This window comes from Schistocerca gregaria, chromosome 4, assembly GCF_023897955.1.
Source record: "Schistocerca gregaria isolate iqSchGreg1 chromosome 4, iqSchGreg1.2, whole genome shotgun sequence".
NCBI classification, from domain to species: domain Eukaryota; kingdom Metazoa; phylum Arthropoda; class Insecta; order Orthoptera; family Acrididae; genus Schistocerca; species Schistocerca gregaria.
In genome coordinates, this window is record NC_064923.1 from 465,468,663 (window position 1) to 465,485,865 (window position 17,203).

A 17,203-nucleotide genomic window follows, 5' to 3' on the forward strand; every position below is an offset into this window, starting at 1 on the left:
AGAGAGGTTCGACATTTAGCCAAGGTTGTTAATGCAAAGTCTGGTGATTAGGAACTCTGTGCCATCATCTCTCCTTCCGTTGAAGGTAAGTTACTGGCGCATCGATCTCTAGAGAATTAGCTTTTGTGAGCGACGGCCAACGGCAAAGGCGGATTCTGCGTCTGGCATAGTGATTAATCAGTCTTCATAAAATCAAAAACAGCGTTGATTATCGGTTCTAATTCATTATAATTTCGTTGTCAACAGTAATTTAGTACTAGGGTCGTTCAATAAGTAATGCCCAACATTTTTAAAGCCATTTATATACATAGACAAACGTCCTTGTTGATGGCTCACGTTTGATATTTGTTCCTTGTGCCGGTGAAGCTTCGAACCGTTCTGGCAGATGGCAGAGCCGTAGTGCAGCGTCAAAATGGCGACTACATACGACTCACATTACAAGCAGAGTGCTGTTATAGAATTCTTGTGTGCCGAAAAAGAAACCATGGTGAATATCCATAAACATTTGTGTGCAGTGTATGGCGATGCTGCAGTTGATAGGAGTACAGTTGGGAGATTGGTAAAGAAAGTTACAGCCTCAGGAAATGCAGAAACAGAGCTCCATGATCAGCCACGCTCGAGACGTCTTGTCACAGCCACTGCACCAGACATGCTGAATCGTGCCGATCGGCGCATCACAACTTGACAATTGCCTCTACAGTTGTTGGTCATCATTGGAAGTGCGTGTGCAATGATCGAGACTCTCGGATAGTCAAAGAGGTTCTCACGGTGGGTTCCACGAATGCTCACAGCGGACCACAAGATTCAAAGAAAGGCCATTTCATCTGAATTGTTGGAGGGCTTTGAGACCTTTTTGTCACGGATCTTTGCGGGGGACGATAGTTGGATGCACCACTTTGCTCCGGAAACAAAAAGGCAGTTCATGAAGTGGCATCATCATCATTCACCACAAAAGAAGATATTCAGAACAACCCCTCCGCCGGAAAAGTCATTGTGACAGTTCTGGGATTGTGATGGCGTCATTCTCGTGGATATGATGCCAAGAGGCTCAGTCACCAATTCAGAGGAACACGTGAAGACGGAATAAACTCAAGAGCCGTTTACGAAGTCTTCGATCGGACAAGAATCCAGCAGAAATCTTGACCCAACACGATAATGCGTGCCCACACACACGTCTGAGAACCCGTTAACACATCACCAAATTGGGTTTGACATCATCGCCTGATCCACCCTATAGTCCAGACCTGGCACCCTCGGATTTCCATCTCTTTGGGCCGCTTAAAGATTCTCTGCGAGGAACACACTTTGAAGATGACGAGAGTGTCATTCATGCAGTGAAAACATGGCTACGCTTACAGGACGAGAGCTTTTACCAGCAGGGAATACACGTTTTCTAATACGTTGGCGTACGGCCATAGAACGTGATGGATACTACGTAGAAACATAGGACATGGACAAGACATGTTGATGTACATTGTCACCAAATACTGATTCTTAACAATAAATATGTTCTAAGAAAAAAAAGTGGTGCATTACTTATTGATCGACCCTCGTATGTTATAAGGAAATTCTTAAGCTCGTTTGAGCAGATCCGCGACAGCTAGTACTCTTGACTTGGCTTGCCTGTATCCGTGTCTACCATGACAAGTTGTTTAATGAAATGTTTTATGTTTCTGTGGCAATGGTTCAACGTTACCGTAGTAGTAGGCGACTGTGTTGTTCAGTCATGCACGATCCGTTGCGAAGTCACATGTACGCGGTCTGCAACAATGTGTGTGCGAACAGAAAAGGGCAGGAGGTTTATTATTGTTCATACTGGGTGTTGTGACGATGTTTCAACAAAGAAAGCTGTTGTTTACCTTGGAGAAATGAATACTGATACACTTCAAGAATGGTTCGTTACTCGAATCTTCCGTACCGTTAAATATGCAATCAATTGCGTCTAAAACAAAAGATGAGATTTTGGTATCGTTGAAGGGAAAAATGCAGAATTTTAAACATCCTGGCAGATTAAAATGTGTGCCGGACCGAGACTCGAACTCTGGACCTTTGCCTCTGACGGGCAAGTGCTCTAACAACTTTTTTTAAATCTCATTTTGTTCGCTTCTGTTAGTTGCATCTACTCGGGGCGGACGTCGTAAGACGTCCGTTTTCGTTCGTTATTGATCGATTAACTCAGTTTTTTTATTACAGATGGCAGCTAACCCTCTGACCGAACACGCTGAGCCACCGTGCCGGCTGACAACTGAGGTATCCAAGCACGACTCACGCTCCGTCCTCACGGCTTTACTTCTGCCAGTACCTCGTCTCCTACCTTACAAACTTAACAGAAGCTCTCCTGCGAAACTTGCAGAACTAGCACTCCTGAAAGAAAGGATATTTCGGAGACTTGGTTAAGCCACAGCCTGGGGGATGTTTCCAGAATGAGATTTTCACTCTACAGCGGAGAGCTTCTGTTAAGTTTGGAAGGTAGGGGGACGAGGTACTGGCAGACGTAAAGCTGTGAGGACGGGGTGTGAGTCGTGCTTGGGTAGCTCTGTTGGTAGAGCACTTGCCCGCGAAATGCAAAGAGTTCGAGTCTCGGTCCGGCACACAGTTTTAATCTGCCAGGAAGTTTCATATCAGCGCACACTCCGCTGTAGAGTGAAAATCTCATTCTGGAATAGAGAATTTTAACATAATACATGAAAATCTAAATTTTTGAATAGTGAAAAGATACGAGCAAGAGGCAAGAAGCAATGTAACTTATTTACTATAACAGTTATGTTGCACTTGTTCCAGCCTACCATCTCCACCTCGTTGAACGTGTCAAGGATTCATATTAAAGCAGATGTCGTGAGCCGAAATAAAACATTTACCCTGCGATACACGGAAGGACCGGCCACAGAAATGGAAGAACATTGCAAACCACAGGGGATTAAAATGTCGAGCGAAGAAAAGGGCCCAACAGATTAAACAAAATATATTAGATTCTTTTATCATCCAATGAGAACAGAGCAGTAAAGATAGCGGTACTAGTGTTGTCATGACGACAGGATATTTTATGATTACGATTATCTCAAGTTTTTTGTGACCTTTGGCAAACTAAAGCTGTGAGTGGGTGCGTGCGTGCGTGCGTGCGTGTTGTGAGGCAAACATTAGTAGCGCATCAAATTTCATAAATAAATGCCAATCTACAGCGGTGCCCGCTGTTAGAGATCTTCTCGCCGAATTTTGTGCTGGGTGATGCCGGCCGCGGTGGTCTCGCGGTTCTAGGCGCGCAGTCCGGAACCGTGCGACTGCTACGGTCGCAGGTTCGAATCCTGCCTCGGGCATGGATGTGTGTGATGTCCTTAGGTTAGTTAGGTTTAAGTAGTTCTAAGTTCTAGGGGACTGATGACCACAGCAGTTGAGTCCCATAGTGCTCAGAGCCATTTTTTTTGTGCTGGGTGACTCTCCTGCCCGTACGAATTAAGTTTTCTCCATTCACGGACCATATGGCTGCCAGGAGACCGAGGAAGCACTGATACGAAGAGACCTTGCTCCAGTCAAGGTCAAGTTCCTCTGACAACTGGTTTGAAGCAGCTACAGCTACACTGGGTTATCACAGGGGCCTCACATCGTGTCACGAGTGAGTTAGCAATGAAACTTAATCTACATGCTATCGACACCGAGAGACCACGTTGGTACAATTTAAATTTCTTTTTTCTTTTCTTGATCACACACGTCCACCACACTACGATAAATTCCAAAACAATAATAATGCGGTTAAAAAAGGTACAGCAATTCCCGTGAATGTTGAATATGTTTGTACCGCAGTACTGCTACAAAAACCCTCCGAGTGCGAACAAGCGCCAGTGGAGTCCAGTCGTATCATCTGTAGGCGGCAGATAACTATATGTCTGGCAACGCAGGAAGGAAGAGTTCAATTTGTAGCAAGCCTGTTCCATAGGGTAACACTAGGCGTTCGTTTGTGGAACACGGGTTTCCTACGTTGTGAATCATTGTCCTATCGATCTTTCTTCTGTGCAGCAGAGCAAAAGAAAGCGGATGAAAGCTACCCTTTCATGTCGTGCCGGCTTCCTATATTGCCATCTTCGACATATTATTGTCAAGATGCCTGCGAGGTGTAGTCAAGTCAAAGCACCCGTTGAGATGCAGTCCCAGGTCCGTGCTGCGAGTAAAGGTGACCACACACGCACTTGTAGGTTTGCGAAGCATGCAAGACTAAGAACTTCGCTTAAGCGCGCTTGTGCGTCTGTAGCGTAATTTTGCGCAAACATCAGGACTGTTGAACCTGGCTGACACATGCCTGATTTTGTATCATGCAAGTTTGTTTATAAACATATCAAAATACATGTGGTTAAGCTTGTGTACCGACAGTGTTCAGGCTTCTAAATCAAAACGTCAGTTGTGAAGCAGTCTTCGCAGCGGAACTATGTCGACCGACATGAAGCTAAGCAATCTCAAATTTATGGGAAAGTTCATTCAACTATTTGAAAGCGTTAACCTTTTTCCAAAGGCGTTAAATCGATGGTCTGCCATGTGTACATGGATATCTGAAGCCTTCATACAACCTTCAGCACGCGATAAACCGCAATATTGCTGTCAGTCTTCCGTGTGTTATTATAGCTTATCTCACGAGTGTGCCCTGCTTTTTTATACAACATGTAGCGACTAAGAGCGGGTTCATACAGGCATCACTGTTTACCTTGATATTATTATACCAATCATGTGGATATTATATGTTCAGCTCAGATTTATTTAACGTGACATCACGTTTTCGGTTTCATTAATCAGTTTCAGTAGCCGCCCAAAACGAAAAAAAAAAAAATCATCTTCGCCCGAGACGTATTCTAAAGACGAACTGGTTCACTGAGCGCGATGCCGGAGTGGTTAGCACCTTGGACTCGTGTTGGGCGGACGACGGATCAAATACACGTCCAGCCAACCAGATTTAGGTTTTCCGTGATGTCCCTAAATCGTACCAGGCAAATGCCGGGATCGTACCTTTGTAGAGGGCACGGGCGAATTCCTACCTCGCCCTTATCCTATCCGAGCTTGTGTCCCGACACCAATGGCCTCGTTGTTGAAGGGATGTTAAATTCTAATCTTCCTCTTTTTTAAGAACAGCTACTTGTCAAAGCCTGCATGGAATGTGGAAAAGCGAAGAGTGTTAGTGCATGCTTGCATAAAACGCATCATCAGACATGCTTATGAAACTTACAGTTACGTGTGCGGTGACCTTAATTTAACTCAGCTGATCGTATGATGTGGAGACATCATTTAGCGGACACACTTTGCTGACAGACAGTTAGAACACTACAGGCAGATAAATTGTGAACGAGGAATATTCAGAAAGTAAGTATACTAGATTTGTACACTATCTTTTAGAAAAAGTGTATTTAAAAAAATTGCAGGATGTTGATACGCTTGTTGACTATTTTTCAACATAATAGCCAACGCGTTCAGTGCATGTGGTGAGCCGTGGCACAAGCTCCTTTATGCCCACCTCTAAGGGCTCTCCCACCAGCTCCTTCCACCACTTTAGAACCTCTTTCTGCACCTGCTCTTCGGTTGAAAAATTTATTCCACTCGTATGTATCTTCAGGGAGATGAGAAGATGACGATCTTAAGGCACAAAGTCGGAGGTATACGGGGGGGGGGGGGGGTTCAAAACATCCCAACCAAATGAGTCCAAGAGCTTCTTGGTGGCTAAAGCTGTGTGAGGACGGGCAACAAGCGCTCTTCTCTCGTCAGCATTCCCCTCGTTTTGTTCTTAAGGTTCCTTTCCAATTTTTTTAGGACTTCACAATATCGTTGTGTATTGATGGTCACCAGTCGCAATAGAGCTCAGGAAAACCCCACCTTACAATTGAAGTCCTTTAAGGCTCACCGGCCCTACTGACTATTTTTCTTGTGCTACTCTGTCAGTTGTTTTGGGACCCACCTAGCGTGCAGTTTCCGGTAGTCCAGCGTTTCTGTGTGTGGTATAAGAGAGTTCTCGTGAGTTGTTGAAACATTGGAGAAATTTCATCCGCTGACAATCGGCGGTCGTCGCGAACAGTTTCCTCGATTTTTTGCACCAATTTATCAGTCAAAGGTCTTCCATTCCCGTCCGTCAAGGACTTTCGTTCTGCCTCCACTAAATTCCCTAACTAACTAAACTCACTCGTTTTCTTCAGAACACCTTCACCGTAAATAAAATAATTTTGACTGGCTAAAAAAAAGGACGGTAGGTGTTAATCCTTCCAGAGTAGGAAGCGGATCACAGCACGCAGCTCACATTTGGCGGTATTTCTTATCAACATCTTTGACACAACTGGGCAATACAACGTGACTTTACCTATTACCGTGTTCCTGCCACGCTTGTTCTGGTTAGGGGATCCCCCTCTACCACTCATTGTTGCCAACCCTCAAAAAACAAAAAACACAGCCCTCTATGTTCACAGTACACAGTACAGCCCTCTATGTTCACAGTACACGAGCGCATGGATTATACACCATCTGTAAGATGGGATGACAGCTGAACTCAGTTTCCGAACACGACGCAGAAAGTGACATTTCCAAGAAAGCATCCCACCTGTCAATGAAGTGTGTAACGTGGTGTTGGATCTGTAGTCGGCTTAGAAGATGCTCCGAACTGTAGAGCTATGGTCCAGAAAAAGCCACCAGACGGAGTACTTGCATGCAACAAGTTAGTTCCAGCCAGAGGCTGTGATTCCACCATTGGAGATGAAACTACCCTCCTAGTCTTACAAGCTACCGGTAGATCCGATCTGCTGGATGAACTCTCGTTACTACGGCTAGTAATAATAATTAAAGTGGCCCACGGACCTGGTGGAAATGTTTCAAATGGAGCCATTTCGGCAACTTGTGTGTTCGCAACCTGCCCCAGTAACCCTATCAGGGACAGTGGACTTACAGTTTAAAGGGGAATCCGAACCAGCTGTCGTTCCTGTTGAACTTTCGCATCATCGACGCGTAAAAGCTAGGTTAGGATTAGACTGAAATATTCCGTTGACCGACCAGGAATCGATATTGCGATCTTTCGGTGATCAGGCATGCACTTTACTTCTAGATCACAAAGCCCAAAGATCCTACAGCTACCACGTAGTTACTGGATACGACGTTGAGGTACATCCTTACACCTGCACATTATGTAGTGATTTCATCCTACGGTACGACAACACTCGACCACTAGGTCGTTTCTCGTGAACAGTTATCTTTAAACACAAATAATTCTTCGTAAGGTGCTTGATCCCGTATTGAAATCGCTCAATAGGGGAAACGCCACGCTATCTGACGAGATACCAGTTAGATTCAACACGGAGTATGCGAAACAAGTTTTTCCTCTTCCAGCAACAGTGTTCCTTAGCTATCTATTGAGGAATGAAGCGTTCCTTATGACTGGAAAGAAGCACAGCTCATTCCCATTTTCAAAAAGGGCCGTCGAACAGGGGCGCAAAACTATAGGCCTACATCTCTGGCGTCGGTTCGTTGTAGAATTTTAGAACATGTTTTACGCTCGCATATTAGACATTTCTGGAGACCGAAAATATCCTCTGTAGAAACCAGCCTGGGTTTCGGAAACAACGATCGTTTGAAACCTAGCTAGCTTTGTTCGTCCACGAGACCGAGAAAGTTGTAGGTAAAGACGACCGATAGAATCCTCGTTCCTTGGCTGCCAGGACTGTTCCGCACTGCACCTACTCAACAAAATACGAGCGCATAGATTATACACCATCTGTAAGAGGGGATGACAGCTGTACACGACGTAGAAAGTGACATTTCCAAGAAAGCATCCCACCTGTCAATAATTTGATCTGTACCACTTCAATAACTACTGGATCGTCCTGCCTTTTGTTATGCATCTGATGAAAAGCACTGCTGTACTTGTTCTCTGATGAGTCGGGATTTCATTTTGACCATGACAACGAATGCTGTTGCACCAGGTAATAGTGTGGATCGCGGGATAACTTCGTACTTGTACTCGAAACATCGAGGTTATTGATTTATCGAGTGAGCAGCTGTTAGGCTCTAAGGAAGAATGGACATCAACATTATTGGAAAAGCGCCTTGTTCGATTCGGGAAAGTTAAATGGAGGAGATCCTTCTACCTTTGAGGCAGACCCAGAGAGGGTTCCTTTGAAAGTAACACTACCGATTTCATCCCACGCGTCTCCGTAACCTATGTCGCTAACACACGCTGTCCGGTGCCCTCGACTCGGAAGTACGCCGGTTCGAATTTTGGCGGTGGAAAATTTTCGCTGCGACCACTTGGCGGGCCAGGGGAGAAGTAGTGGTGGCGTAAAGTTTCTGATCGCCAATCTTCGAAGTGTAACATGAAGTGAGGTCACGTGACAGTTAATGGTGATCCTGCCGTCGGATGTGGACGTTAGGCTCGGCGGTCCTCTTAGTGCTGTTCCAGAGGAGTAGGCTATGTGCCGGCACCGGCACCCTTCATCCACAACAATCTCGACACTACACTGTATAAGCACTCATCCCAAACAATCACAATACGCACGTCGGGGGAGGGCAATGTCAAACCACTTCCAATAGGATCTTGTCTAGAACTGTGACGCAGGATTCCTGCGCCGGCTACACTCTTTCCCTGACTGTGGAACTACTTTCACTTTTGATTTCCTCCCCTATCCTTCCCAATCAGAGCTCCGTCTTTAACGATTTCGACAAGGCGTAAAATCCTCATGTTTCTTTTAACTTTCAAACTGTTATGTCTGCAAGCGATACGAGACTCTTTCCTTTTTATGCCTTACTGGGTACATTAGTACGCCCCCGGTAGCTGAGTGGTCAGCGCCACGGACTGTCAATCCAAAGGGCCCGGATTCGATTTCCGGCTGGGTCGGAGATTTTCTCGGCTCAAGGACTGGGTGTTGTGTTGTCCGAATCATCATCACTTCATCCCCATCAACGCGCAAGTCGCCGAAGTGGCGTCAAATCGAAAGATTTGCACCAGGCGAGCGGACCACCCGACGGGAGGCCCTCGTCACACGACATTCCATTTTCCCTGGTTACATTTCCGCATTTACTATCGATACCATATCGCTCCTCGTCAAAGGAAAAAAAATCATCTCATTCTGTGCCCCTAAACAAGATATACCAGGTTAGAATATCACTCGAACCCCGTTGCTAGCTTGACAGGTAACCTGAATTCTGTAGAACGTACCTGGAGCTCCCTTACCAAACTTGCTGTAAGTAAGACACCAACGCCCTCTGGACATTCATTTCCGTACGGAAAGACAAAATGTCCAGAATTCATCAACAATCCCTCCTCCATAGATGACAACTAGAAGTTAACGTACAGGGGTTGGACAAAAATATGGAAACACCGCAAGAAATGCACACTAGAACATAAATGCAGATGCTGGCCAAGTCTGCAGAATACACTGTTGTATTTGGACTCCAACGACACCTGTGCAAAGTTCTCAATAATTTGCAAATGTCAGTCGTGATCGGAACAGTGTTCTGTGTTGTTGTGTCTGCATTATGTCGGGCCGGCCGTGGTGGCTGAACGGTTCTAGGCGCTTCAGTCGGGAACCGAGTGACCGCTAAAGTCGCAGGTTCGAATCCTGCCTCGGACATGGACGTATGTGATGTCCTTAGGTTAGTTAGGTTTAAGTAGTTTTAAGTTCTGGGGGACTGATGACCTCAGATGTTAAGTCCCATAGTGCTCAGAGCCATTTGAACCATTATGTTGGAGCTAAATGAATCAGAATCTGGGCAAATTGTAGATGATCAAATGGAGAGTATTTCAGTAACTGAGGAAGACGAAGTGTTGAACGTTTCAAGAAATACCGTATCGAAGATTTATGCCTCATATAGGGAGAGCGGAAAAACATCCGATAAATCACAACGCGGAAGAAAGTGTGTGTTGAGTGGCAGGCATCATTGAAGACGACTGGTACAAAAAAGAAGAGGACGAAAGCTGCGAAAGCCATTGCAGAACTTAGGGCCTAATGTCGCACTCGCGAACACTTCCAGGACCAAGACAATACGAAGGGAGCTCCGAAAGCTGGAAACTGCAGCGCGAGCTGGAATTCCAAAATCACACATTAGTGATTTAGTAATAAGAAAACGTGATGCCGAAGCAATTAAAATGGTCTATTGAAGCAATGGAAGAAAGTCATTTGTTCGGATGAGTGTTGTTGCACACTGTTTGGAGCTTATGGCCGAGTTTACGTCCCAAGAATAAAACATGGCTGTGGTTCGGTAATGATTTGGGCAATCATAGCGTGGTAATCCATGGGCCCCATGAGTACTCTGCAAGATCGCGTTACTACCAAGAATTATGTGACCGTTTTGTCTGATCGGGTCCATCCCATGGTACAGTGTTTGTTCCCCAGTGGTGCTGGTGTGTTCCAGGACGACAGGGTCCCTGTTGCCACAGTTCGCATCGTCCAGGAGTGATTTTGTGATCACGAGTATGAACTGCTACGTCTCTCCGGCCACTATCGTCACCAAATCTCAATATTTTCGAACCTTTGTGATCTACTTCGGAAAGAATGGTGTGTAATCGCTAGCCACCTACGTCATCGTTACCTGAATTTGCCACTATTTTGCAGAAAGAATAGTATAAGATTCCCTGGAAAACCATAGATTAAGTGCATTTATCCATTCCGAGAAGTCTAGAAACTGTCCTGAATGTCTACAGTTTTTCCCACGCCGTATTAGTGTATTTAGTTTCACAAGCTGTGACATCGTCGCAAAAAAACAGTGACCCGTATATGTAATCAGTTTCCTTTAATTTACGTTTATGGTCACAAACTGTTTGATAACAGATTACCGATTTCGGTCTTTAATGAACATCATCAGATCTGCAGCAAATGGGAAAAAACGTAAATTCATTCGCAAACTGTATACAGCTTAAGAACAATACATTGACCATAATGAAAAGTAGTACTGACAAAATTTACATTTGTGCGCCTTAAATATGAAGAGGCATACCTGTTTCATAAAAACAAAGTCCTAATGTACTGCCAGCCACAGTGGCGTCGTCAAATGTTAAATGCGGAATCAGCACCAGCATCGTCAATTTTTTTTTCTTTTTTTTCTCTTTTCTTATGTTGGTGTCTGTGTGCCTGCTTTTTGTTAAACGTTTCTTTAGCCTACTATAGGGGCGCGTGACGTCATTTATAGGAAAGCCGTTAACTACAGCGATTTACTTTAAAATGCTAAGTTCTTTACGTATTTCGTTTTCGTCCAAAGGTAGACGGAGGAGCCGGTGAACCATGGAAGTAAAGAAAGCTTTTTTGTATCGGAGAGGATGGCATGAACTGGCATTGATGATACTGTCTGTTCCTAAAAATGGGAAACTTATGTTTGTTATTAACTTTCTTAATAGTGAGATCAAGGTAGTTGTAGCACGATGCTGGTGCTGATGCCGCATTTAACATTTGACGATGCCACTATGGCTGCAGTACATTATCACTTTGTTTTTATGAAACAGGTATGCCTCTGCATATTTAAAGCGCACAAATTTAAATTTTGGCAATACTACTTTTCATTATGGTCTATGTATTGTTCTTAAGCTGTATGCAGTTTGCGTGTGTATTTATGTTTTTTCCCATTTGCTGCAGATCTGGTGATGGTCATTAAAGACTAAAACCGGTAATCTGTTATCAAACAGTTTGTGACCATAGACGTAAATTAAAGGAAAGTGTTTTTAGTGTTTCCCTCTTTTTGTCCACACCATGAATAAGACTAGTAATTATATTAATGATCAGTATTTCGCCAGTTGCTCACTTACCAGACTTGTCTAAAAATTGTCTTGTCATATCTTGAGTCCTATAAACAATAATTACGGAGCACATTCTTCTACAGCAATATTCTACGAAATCCTACAGTATGTTTGGAAGAGGCTACTTTCCATTGCATCACGTTCGTGCTGTTATTTAGTGTAAAAAACATCTGCCGGGTACTTTCCGGTGCAGACAGTAGAGACGAGATCTTAACAAACCGTGTGCCAGATCTCACTGCTTGCTAAAATTGAAACCTTTTCTAATGTTTATAAGATTTTCGGGCATCGTTACACTAAAGTCAAGGCACTCTGTCTCCAGGCTACAAGTGGCCCATAGGGACCATCCGACCACCGTGCCATCCTCAGCTGAGAATGCAGACAGGAGGGGTGTGTGGTTAACACAGTGCTCTCCCTGTCGTTGTGATGGTTTTCTTTAATTTGAGCCGCTACTAATCGGTCGAGTAGCTCCTCAATTGGCATCACGAGGCTGACTGCACCCCGAAAAATAGCAACAGCGCATGACGGCCCGATGGTCACTCATCCAAGAGCCAGCCACGCCCAACAGCGCTTAACTTCGTTGATCTGACGGGAACCGGTGTATCCACTGCGACAAGGCCGTTGCCAATTGTTACACTAACGGAAAAAATAGCAACACCAAAAAAATAATCAGCGTAGACCACTTAAATTTCGGGAATAGATATTTAAGTGATTAACATTCCAAGGTCACGTGTTAATGTAAGCCCGAGATGAGCCATTGCAAATGTGAAATGCTGGTACATTAATAACTGGTGTAACCGCCGTTTTGTTGAAAGGAAGCGTTCAAACGTGCATACATTGTGTTGTACAGGTTTCGATGTCAATTTGTGGGATAGAGTTCCATTCCGGTTGCTTTTGGTTGGTCAAAACAGGGACGGTTAATGCCGTTTTTGGATGACGCTGGAGTTGTCGTCCGATGTCCCGTATGTTCTGGATTGGAGACAGATCTGGTGATCGACCAGGCCAAGGCAACATGTTGACATACTGTAGAGCATATTGGGTTACAACGGCGGTATGTAGGCGAGCGTTATCCTGTTAAATAAACACCCCCTGGAATTCTGTTCATGAATGGCAGCTCACCAGGTCTGATCACCAAATTGTATAATTTTACAGTCAGGCTGCGTGCGATGATCACTAGAGTGCCCCTCCTATGAAATCGCACTTCAGACCGTAAATCCAAGAGGGGCTCCAGTGCATCTAGAACGCAGACAGGTTGGCTGCAGCCCTCAAATGGCCTTCTTCTAACCAGCCCATAGCCATCACTGGCACGGAGCCAGAAGCAGCTTTCATACAAATACAGCAGACCTCCACTCCGCTCTCCATTGAGCTCTTGCTTGATATCACTGAAGTCGCAAATGGCTGTGGTTTGGGGTCAGTGGAATTTAAGCGTCCTTGAAGTAACCCATCTGCAACAGTTCGTTGTGTTGTTGTGGTGTCAACTGCTGTTAAGATTGCTGCTGCAGATACAGTAGGATGCGCCAGATCCATACCCCAAACATGATAGTCTACCCTCTCGATAGTGCCACGTGGCTGTCCAGGCCGGTCTTCTTGCGATCTCGTACATTCTCCTGATCACCACTGCCAGCAATCATGTACAGTGGCTACATTCGTCCGAAGTATTACGGCAATATCACAGAAGGAACATCCTCCTTCTCGTAGCCCTATTACACGACCTTGTTCAAACTCAGTGAGTTGTTGATAACAGCGTCTTTATCGCCTTAAAGGCATTCTTGACTGACATCCACTCACCACGTCCAATCTGAAAGGTAGACAACGCTCACGACCGTTACAGCGTGTATTTAAAGCCAACCTGATTTGCGATGCTCTTAAGCGACTATCGCGAAATTGGAGTAGGTATCATTCTTTCATACGCAGAAACACGCCTGCCAACTTTCATTTATGTCCCATAACTCCTCCTTAACGTCGCGTAGTTTTTTTTTTGTTTGTTTGTTTTTGCCAGTGTATTTAGACAGACTCCACAATTGTCCGGCCCATTCCGAAGGCCTCTGCGCCATCATAAAATAGATACAGACGTCCAAAAGTAAGAAAATAAGGAATTAAAAAATAAAATCTTCCAGGACTTTCAAGAAAAGGAGAAATGCAAACGCAGAAGCACCTTCATTGAGGTACAGAGAAAGTGCAAAATAAAGGAATGGGGAAGTACTGAGGAGAAAGAACGGAGAATAGCGATCCACAGTGAACTTGAACACATGGGCCGCAAATGGCTGAATTCGATGAAGAAGAGAAAGATGTAAAGTCGGATAATGTCGTTGTTGGTCAAGATTAGCCCAGACACACCCCCTTCAGCTCCAAATCTAGATTGGAACCAAAACCTACGCACTGTAGTGTTATACGGGGAACGTTCGCGCCGTGACGACGCGGAACCGGGCTTATCTCGTAACCACAAGGAGATAATACATGACGTTTCAGCTGCAGGCGTGACTTCGCGGTAGTGACATAACTGTTTATCGCGAGGAGGCGCTGTGACGTGCTCGCCAAAAACGGCTTACGAAAGATTTGTGACAAAGCTTCTCGAATACCGCCAGTATCTCCATCCGCATTTTGCTCGACGGTTGCAAAGTTGCATCAGTCGGCATTCCTCAGCGCCCCCCTCATATGATATCGCGACGCATTCGACAAGCCCAGTTCTTCCACAGTTAACGTAGTTCTCTCATTCTTCCAGTGACTGGTGAATCTTCTCCACCGCGTGGTCTCAGCGCCGTGAACATCGCCACAGTGGAAAACGTGTATCGCTTGCGACGTCACCAAGAGTGCTCGCTAGATAGGTAAGTACAGTGCTTACTGTATCAGATTTTTCTTTTGTGTATTCTAAGACGCCCACGATCTACAGATCACGCTGCTGCTTACAGTATAGCGCGGCACTTAAGTTCGGTATGCATTTTAGTTGGAAGGAACCTAACATGAAGGTGACAGATACATGTACGGTAATACCATGGTAATTCGTATCTGTTCATTAGTGTCACTATTCGCTTAGTTCATCTCAATGTAAGTTCCTTGTGTCTTTAATACGTGTAGTTTTTCACTATTGATACAGTTTGAGAAAATCGATATCGAATTCGAAATGAACTTTTTTTTTTTTTACATTTATCCATAGCCATACCCATTTAGGTTTGAAAAGAATTTACGAAAGTAATATAACAAAAATATGGTGTTTCAAGAGTGATGGTGAAACAAATATTGGTTTGAAAGTATTTACGAATTTTATTCAGTGCTGGCCTTGAGGAGGCCTTCAACACATGCTTCCAAAGATTTATAATATTTGAAAGTATAAAATTACTCCAGATAGTTTTAATTCTCTACATGGCTCATGTACTCAGCGTCCGAACGAGTAGTTGAGTGTGGAGCCTCGTAGTGCAGTCTCGGAAATGTCAAAGTGAAGGCCGGTTAGTGCTGTCTTCCTACTTGCTAGAGACGTGTCTATAATGAAATTATATCCAGTGATCTTGTAGTGCAGTATTGTGTTTGTACAGTTATGCATAGCTATAACTGTGAAACGAAGGTACAGGTACATAGACTGCTTTATTTGAACACCGCCAAAGTCGCTGCAGATCTCCATATCCACATCAGATAGATCCGCTTACGCCAGTGTACTAAGCTTGATTCTACGAGACACTGCAGAGAGCACCGGAGTCGAAACTGCTGTTGCATTGAGTGGCATTTTGTACTGTTAATACCCTCTCCTATTTTTCCGCTATGCCAAAGCCAATAAATTTTCTTCCCCCACCAGGATTCACACACCTGAGTTCCTCCTCTGGGTAAATCCCAGCCACGGGGGTCGAGTCTGCTCGTCTGTCAATCTGAAACGGTCGAGAGACGGTGAAAAGCTAACTCCTTTAGTGAGAGTTCCATGTAAGTTTGGTATCGTTATCTGTGCTCCAATGATCTGGTTTCGAATTCACATGTAATACAGCTCCAGATTTATCTAGGAGTAACTCGTCAATTAGGAAACAAATGGCCCCTGCATCTCAAAAGAAAGTCATTTGTTTCTCACACGTACACTGATGTTTCGTCTCGGAATGATGATTCATTCAAAGACCACACTATAACTTTTTGTGTCGTAATCCAACACTGAGTAGCAGCTCACAGGTGTGGAAGTCTGTCTCACCGCTAAATCAGTTGCCGAAAGTGCAGTACAGAGCAACCGTTACGACTAAAAGTAGCGTGAGCCAAGATCAGTACCATTGAACAAAACTCGAACTGTCTTACACAACAACACAAATTAAAACAGGGTTGGAAATCAGTCAGAAACTGGAGATAACAGTTGAATTTGAAAATCGGCGTAACTTGAAACGCCATATCTACGTGCAGCAAACACTCCTGTATATCTGGTGATGGATTAATTCAGAAACGCGTAATATGAACAATAAAGTCATTCTTCCCCTGTCCTTTGACTTTCACCATTGCGACCCAGTTAGCCATAATGCAGAATTACTGATTAGAACTGTAACCTTCCCGTAGCAACTGCGGTTCTTCTTCGATAAATAAATAAATGTCTGATGACGTATTCTGAGTATTTTCATTGATTCATTCAAAAATGCCATAAGGAATAATTTTCTGGAGTAATTCATCTTTAAGATAGAAAATCTTGATCGCTCAGAAACGTGTTCTGGGAATAACGTGTGTTCATTCATGATAATAGTGTAGGCATCTGCTCAAGGAGTTGGTCATTCTGATTACTGATTCACAGAGCCTAAATCTATTCTCTCATGACGTTTGTTTTAAATGATCCACTGTAGTTCGAAAGGAACAATGATGATAAAATTACAATATCGTAAGAAATAATGGCATTTATTACTCTACATCAAAGTTATTTTTAGCAGAAAAAGGGCTGCACAGTGCTGTACCAAAATTTTGGATCAGCTACCCTCTGATATAAAATGTCTGCAGACACGGAAGTGAAATTTAAAAACGAACTGACAGATTTTCTTCTTGACACCTCCTTCTATTCCACAGAATAATTTCTGCTATTTTTCTATGTAAAAGGCGGTGAGTAGGAATTACTAACTCAAATCTGTATTTTAAAAAAATTTTAAAAATTCTAAGTAATCAGCATGTAGGTATATTTGGCATATGAATGTATAATGCCTCTTACACACGATTACGATTAGTCGTTCAAATGATCCATGGAACATGAAACTAACTCGTCCAATATATCTTTGGTGTCAACGACGTTCTTTGTCCAATAGACGTGTGCCACATGTGACTCCACTACAGAGAAGCAGGATCCCTGATTTCTAATGATAATGTCAATCTACTACATATCCGTTAGACAAATATCGAAACAATGAAGAAGTCGATGTATTTTACGAAATTAAAATTTCATAGCTGTTGACCAAATAGAAATGGTGTTAATTTCATTAATTGATCTATAAGACTCATGTTTTGTCACAAATTTTAACGTTTCACTAT

General features: G+C 43.8%; 2 protein-coding genes across 6 annotated transcripts in view; one reads left to right on the forward strand and one right to left on the reverse strand.

The window, feature by feature from the left end:
• LOC126267773 (laminin subunit gamma-1-like) overlaps window positions 1–17,203 on the reverse strand; it is a 184,457-nt gene that overhangs the window by 163,401 nt on the left and 3,853 nt on the right. The window lies entirely within an intron of this gene.
• LOC126266753 (glycerol-3-phosphate dehydrogenase, mitochondrial) overlaps window positions 1–17,203 on the forward strand; it is a 301,663-nt gene that overhangs the window by 83,334 nt on the left and 201,126 nt on the right. For 3 of the 5 annotated variants that reach the window (XM_049971266.1, XM_049971263.1, XM_049971264.1), the window contains one exon: window positions 14,457–14,559. The gene's annotated coding sequence lies outside the window, so the exon portion shown is untranslated. Of the gene's footprint in view, window positions 1–14,317; window positions 14,560–17,203 lie in introns of those variants that run through there. The other 2 variants (XM_049971267.1, XM_049971262.1) reach the window with 2 other exon arrangements.